Below are 7,416 nucleotides of genomic sequence, written 5' to 3'. Positions count from 1 at the left end.
CTCCATCTCTCGGGATCTCATTTCTCTCCGATATTTGTTTGTATGTGAGTCACATGCACCCTTTCTTCATCTCTCTCACACCCACACCCATAACTTAGCCTTCTGATCCACTCGACTCCTATCTCTAACGCACACTAGCTAGCATATTTATCTTTCTATTTATCTGTTTCTCCATCAACCTTCTTTCATTTATAGGTTGATCTCTTTTGCACAATTGTTGTGCTCACTCCCTCTGCTCGCCATAGATGCATGCTCCAGCCCACGCCACTATCTCTTAAAGACAAAAACACATGCTCAATTGTCGGGCCTTCTTCCCTGCATTCTCGCATGCATGCATATTGTCATAACGATTCGTCTCTCCCATGTCGTTGATCTTAGCTTATGACTTATGTCTTCTTTCTTTTATCTCGATCATGCGCGCGCGCGCACACACACATCCCACGTATACATGTATACCTCTCACACATGCACGTTGAAGGTCTCTATGTCTCCATATGTAGTTAATTACCCTCAATCCTAATGCCACATCGAATCGTTCTCTTCTTGTGTGCACATAACTTCCGCCTGGATGGGTAAAACTCACACTCACACTTAACAATCTCCCTGTAGGTACGCCCCCCTCTCACTCTTCCCCTATATACCCGAAACCAATAAGACCATCCCTTCGTTTAATTCCCACCTCCATGCACCATCGATATATAGTAGTCTTCCTCGGTGTCTCTCGAACAAACACGTTCTCTCGATGTCGACTACTCTCACGCGCGCACACCTTCTCTTCCCTTTCTATGGGCATGCTCTCTCTCGCACCCCATCGTTGGTGGCCTCTGCCATACAGATCACCTCTCTATGATGAAGCCATGCACACTTAAATTACATCCGTCACCGAGGACCCCGCGACACACACACACACACACCCACACACACACACACAAACAAACACACACACACACACACACGCACGCACGCACGCACCCACCCACCCACCCACCCACACACACAAACACACACACACACAGTAAGACTCCATCACACACACACGCACACACACTAAGACTCCATCTCTCTCTCTCTCTCTCACACACACACACAGACTCCATCTCACACACACATGCTCTAGGCGGAGCATTCGTTCCTACCACCCTTCATCCACCCTTACCCGTATGATAAACAATCACCTTAATTTACTTGTATAACATGGACAAATTCCACTTTACTTTAGTAGTTAGCAAACTTATCATCTGTACCCTTATAAAAAAACGAGTTGGCGATGATGGTGTGCCTGCCATCTTGTAATATAGACCGTCTGATCTATATCTGACGGATAGAAAGCAAACTATGATAATTTTACAAAAGATAGCCGCACCTCTGTCCACATCCTTATCTCCCACACCTCATTACTGAGCAATTAAAAAAGAAAGTCTCCGGAACAATCTAGCATGGTGGCCGCTGCCGCCTACCGGCGCCGTCCATACCCATGCCTCCGCCCATTACGACCACCAGTCACCACCACGCTCCACTCCTCCTCACCTTATCTCTCATCTTTCATTTTTTTGATGACATTCTCGAGATACCAGTTTTCCGATAAAATTCTCGAAATATCATTAGTTTTTACACATGGGATTACTCCTGCATGGGTAAATCACAACTTGTGTTTTGTAAAAACATGCATATTGATGTTCCGTGCAATGCACGAGCATCTTGCTTGTAATTATATAACGCAAATCACGAGCAGGAAGTGACATTTTTTTACACAACCACGTTAACATGGCCACGTAAATCACTAGCTAAAGTAAATACCATTATACTTATATCCCGATGCAAAAGGTTGAGTACATGTCTGGAGAGTAGAGTCGCACACAAGCATTCTGTCTCTTAGAATCACACACACACACACACACACCAGTTACGTGACGCCCACTTAAGCTGACACGTATGTTACAATTTGTGCACCCGCGGGTACACGTGATGCTGCGCATTTATTTAAGCCGGACGGCGAACCCAAACAGTAGCTGAATTCATTCCCCTCCCGCCGCCTCTTCTTTGGTCGCCGTCGCCCGGATGAGGATCCCCTGACGTGAACAATCCTACCATTCTATCACTGACATGTGGGACCCCCAAGCGTGGGTCCCACCAGTCAGCGAAGGAAAGGCAGGGTAAGGCAGTGATAGCCGCGTCAGAGGATCCATGTCCCGCCCGGTAGCCATTGCCCGGCCGAAGGTAACAACATACGCCATACTCCCGCCAGAGCGGCTCTTTAATCTGGAAATTTTAGTGGTCATGCATGCATCTTTTTGTGCTAGCACTCCTATATAAGGGTTGACCGGTCGCTTCCGGCGGATGTGCGCGGGTGGTGGAAGAGGAAGGAGAAGGGAAGCGGGCTATGGAGTAACGTTTTTTACCACAATTTCTTAGGAAACTGAGTGCAATAATTTAGTAGTTTTGCAAACTACCAGTACTACACCTGAAACGGTTCAAAACCTATACTCCCTTGCCAGCGCGCGCTTCCCGCGTGATACGGTCAGCGTCGCCTTGGAGCGTCAGTGCCTCATTAATGCACGGCCAGAGCGGGGGCGACCTCTCAGTGGCGCCGGCTTTGAAGCGGCGCGACGGCCGAGAGAGCGCCGCTTCCCGGTGCACCGACTGCTCCGCGTCGAGGCTGGCCATAGGCCCTATTTGGATCCATGGGTTAGAATTAGTATGCGCTAGTTGGGGCTCAAATATCCCTAAAGTATCCAAGCATGAGGGTTTAAATTGGAGCAAGTTGCACCGAACCCACCAAAAAAAACTATCCCACCCAAGAGGTGCTAACTGGAGATAGTTCTCATTAGGACCACTAAAAATTCACTTCTCTCTCTCCAGCAAGTGCATTTATTGTCAATCTAACCCTGTCACCCAAGCACCTCTTTGGCTACAGTTAATTCAGGGTTAGTCATGAGTTAGTCTAACCTCTAGCTAAGTTAGAGTATCCCAACAGGAGCAGTATAGGACATGCAAGTTGCTCAAAGCATACAGTCAAATTCGTACGTGAAAGGATTTTTTTCTTTTTGAAAACGGAACGTGAAAGGAATATTTTTAGAATGTTCTTGGCATGTCGCTAACATGTGATGAGTTAACCGACCTTAATAGACGGCAAAAACGCCAGCCCGCCGCACTTTGAGAGAGACGAGGAGGGAGAAGCGATACGGGCTGCTGGATTACTAGAGATAGGTGTCGCATGGAAGCCAAGAAATATGGTGATAGCGTGGGTTAGCCATGTACTAGTATGATGTAACTACACTGGGCTGCCGTGTTTTGTACTCTTCGAGTCCACTGTGGACATGATTGGTTGATTTTATATCGCTGAATAATATAAAATATTATGAGTGCAAACGCTCCACCCCGAGGTTCCTTGCTCCTTCTCGGTCGTCGGGAATCTATGTTCTTCCACTCTTTTTTTATTTGAGCTTTGTTCATCCTTTTGCCAACATGCGACACATCTAGGATCAAGGTGCACGTGTCATGCAAGGATCGTTCCATCTATATAAAGAACACGTGGGACTGGAACTACGAGACGGACATGTACCCAGGAGTGGACGTGCGAACCTGTGTAATGTAGTGCAGTAAGTGAAGTAGAAAGACACAAATAGTATGAACATGCGTGGCATATAGGCATTTGTCTCTTACTACCACTAAATGTTGTACGTGCAATGCCCGGTGATGTTATGGAGTACGTGATTAAGTACTGTACTACTACTACTATATTAATTGGAGGCACATATTAGGTTTTATATTTGTTTACGTGTATGCCCCGAGACCTTCCAACTAGACGTGTCTTTCTCTCCGGGTCGCACTTTGTATCGTTCATACCACTAGTACAGTAGTACTACTACGTGTGGTCTCCGACCCAGAAGTGGAGACGCTCTACCACGCTGTTCATGTCCCACTCCTTTCGCTGATGTGTGCGACATCCAGCATGTGTCGTGTGTTTGGCACTCCTTCGTCGTAAGAGTTGAAACGCTAGCATTCATTAGAAATAAAAAATAAATATAAATCACCAGTGATACTATACCACGCGGTTTCCTTGCTCCTCGATATCGGAAAGAATACTTCCGCTAGCCGACATGTGGGATGTCGACCATCCTGGTCCACTTGCTATGCCCGTAGAACTCCAGGGGCAAGTCACCCCGGTCGTCGCACCGTGATACGTCTCCAACGTATCTATAATTTTTGATTGTTCCATGCTATATTATATTCTGTTTTGGACATTAATGGGCTTTATTATACACTTTTATATTATTTTTTGGGACTAACCAATTAACTGGAGGCCCAGCCCAGAATTGCTGTTTTTTGCCTATTTCAGAGTTTCGCAGAAAAAGAATATCAAACGGAGTCCAAACGGAATGAAACCTTCGGGAACGTGATTTTCGGAACGAACGTGATCCATATGACTTGGACCCTACGTCAAGACATCAACCAGGAAGGCACGAGGTAGGGGGCGCGCCTGCCCCCCTGGGCGCGCCCTCCACCCTCGTGGGCCCCACGTTGCTCCACCAACGTACTTCTTCCTCCTATACATACCTACGTACCCCCAAACTACCAGATGCGGAGCCAAAAACCTAATTCCACCACCGCAACCTTCTGTACCCGTGAGATCCCATCTTGGGGCCTTTTCCGGAGCTCTGCTGGAGGGGGAATCGATCACGGAGGGCTTCTACATCAACACCATAGCCTCTCCAATGATGTGCGAGTAGTTTACCTCAGACCTTCGGGTCCATAGTTATTAGCTAGATGGCTTCTTCTCTCTCTTTGGATCTCACTACAAAGTTCTCCACGATTCTCGTGGAGATCTATTTGATGTAATCTTCTTTTGCGGTGTGTTTGTTGAGACCGATGAATTGTGGGTTTGTGATCAAGTTTATCTAGGAACAATATTTGAATCTTCTCTGAATTCTTTTATGTATGATTGGTTATCTTTGCAAGTCCCTTCGAATTATCAGTTTGGTTTGGCCTACTAGATTGATCTTTCTTGCAATGGGAGAAGTGCTTAGCTTTGGGTTCAATCTTGCGGTGTCCTTTCCCTGTGACAGTAGGGGCAGCAAGGCACGTATTGTATTGTTGCCATCGAGGATAACAAGATGGGTTTTATATCATATTGCATGAGTTTATCCCTCTACATCATGTCATCTTACTTAAAGCGTTACTCTGTTCTTTTGAACTTAATACTCTAGATGCATGCTGGATAGCGGTAGATGTGTGGAGTAATAGTAGTAGATGCAGGCAGGAGTCGGTCTACTTGTCGCGGACGAGATGCCTATGCACATGATCATACCTAGATATTCTCATAACTATGCTCAATTCTGTCAACTGCTCAATAGTAATTTGTTCACCCACCGTAATACTTATGCTCTCGAGAGAAGCCACTAGTGAAACCTATGGCCCCCGGGTCTATCTTCCATCATATTAATCTTCCAACACTTAGCTATTTTTATTGCCTTTTATTTTACTTTGGATCTTTATCTTAAAAATACCAAAAATATTATCTTATCAGATCTCACTCTCGTATGTGACCGTCAAGGGATTGACAACCCCTTTATTGCATTGGTTGCCAGGATTTATTTGTTTGTGTAGGTGCGAGGGACTCATGCGTGGCCTCCTACTGGATTGATACCTTGGTTCTCAAAAACTGAGGGAAATACTGACGCTGCTTTACTGCATCACCCTTTCCTCTTCAAGGGAAAACCAACGCAGTGCTCAAGAGGTAGCAAGAAGGATTTCTTGCGCCGTTGCCGGGGAGTCCACGCAAAAGTCAACATACCAAGTACCCATCACAAACTCTTATCTCCCGCATTACATTATTTTCCATTTGCCTCTCGTTTTCCTCTCCCCCACTTCACCCTTGCCATTTTATTCGCCTTCTTCCCGTATGCCTTTTTGTTTGTGTTCCCACGTGCCTTCTATTTGCTTGCATCTTTGCTTGCTAAAAATCTACTGATATGGATCCACTTAAAGTGTTCTACTTGGATCATCTTCGATCCTTATGCGCTCGTGCTGAAACCCCAACTAGCCTAGTTGATGGGAAATCTTTAGATAAGCATGCTCATTTTGTGCGTCACCGTTTGTCTGAAAAAGGGAGACTCTTATGGAATCAAATAAACAAATTGTTGTGTTATGCTTGGAATCTTTGTGAAATTTGTGATATTACTTGTTGCTCTAAGAACCCTAAAAAACACCTCCCCTACCTATGTGAGTTTAATGAAAATGAAGTCTTATCTTCTTATCAATGGGTGTTTATAGCTACTATGATATTGAACAAATTGAAGAATTTGTTGCTTTTAAGGGTTCTTTTGAAGTTGCTTCTTTGTTTGAAAAGTATGATATTACTCTCTACGAATCTGAAAATCTTCACATACTTAAATATTGCTATGAAAACTATGCTCATAATGTCTAGGTCAAAGAATTTATTGAAAGAATGACCGTTGCTTCGGAAGAAAATAATGATATGCATGAATCTATAAATAATTGTGATTCCGTTGATTTGATTGAAATATCCCTTGATGAACATGATGCTTGCTATTCTTGTGGCCATGATGCCAATATTTATGAAGATGAATTTGCTATAGTTCCGTATGTTAAACATGAGATCGTTGCTATTGCACCCATACTTGATAGTTCCTTCGATAAAAAGCGTGATTGCAATGATTTTACTATAAATTCTCTTGATGTCAATTGTGCTAATAATATGCAAAACCCTAAGCTTGGGGATGCTAGTTTTGCTATGTCTACTACTTGTTGCAATGATCATGATTGGGGTGATTATTCTTATGATCTTGAAAATTTATTTAAGCCCCATGATGAATATGAGATTGATAATAGTGTTTGCAGTATTATTGAAAGTGGGTTTGGAAGAGTGTCAACTTTAGATCCCACATATTTGGAGAATGTTCAATCTTATGGTATTTTTGATAAAAATGGTTTGGAGAGGTCATGACTTTTTTATGATAATCCCACTATTTTGGAAGAGTGTCAACTTCGCATGCATGTGGATCGTGTTGAGAATATGTTATGTGATAGCTATTTTTTTGAATTTGCTTATGATCCTACATGTAATTATTATGAGAGAGGAAAATATGGTTGTAGAAATTTTCATGTTACTAAATTACCTCTCGTTATGTTGAGGTTGCTATTGTTTCTTTCCGCTTCCTTACATATGCTAGAATTTGCTTTCCTTGATAATTTGTTTGATTATAAGATGCCTATGCATATGAAGTATGTTAGACTTAAATATGTTTGTCACGTGTTTTATGATGTTCTCTTTGTGCTTCAATTCTTGTCTTTCATGTGAGCATCATTGAAATCTGAATGCCTAGCTAGGGGCGTTAAACGATAGCGCTTGTTGGGAGGCAACCCAATTTTATTTTTAGTTTTTTGCTTTTTGCT

The sequence above is a fragment of the Aegilops tauschii genome, chromosome 6, assembly GCF_002575655.3.
Source record: "Aegilops tauschii subsp. strangulata cultivar AL8/78 chromosome 6, Aet v6.0, whole genome shotgun sequence".
Lineage (NCBI taxonomy): Eukaryota > Viridiplantae > Streptophyta > Magnoliopsida > Poales > Poaceae > Aegilops > Aegilops tauschii.
Note: the sequence above shows the minus strand (reverse complement) of the source record.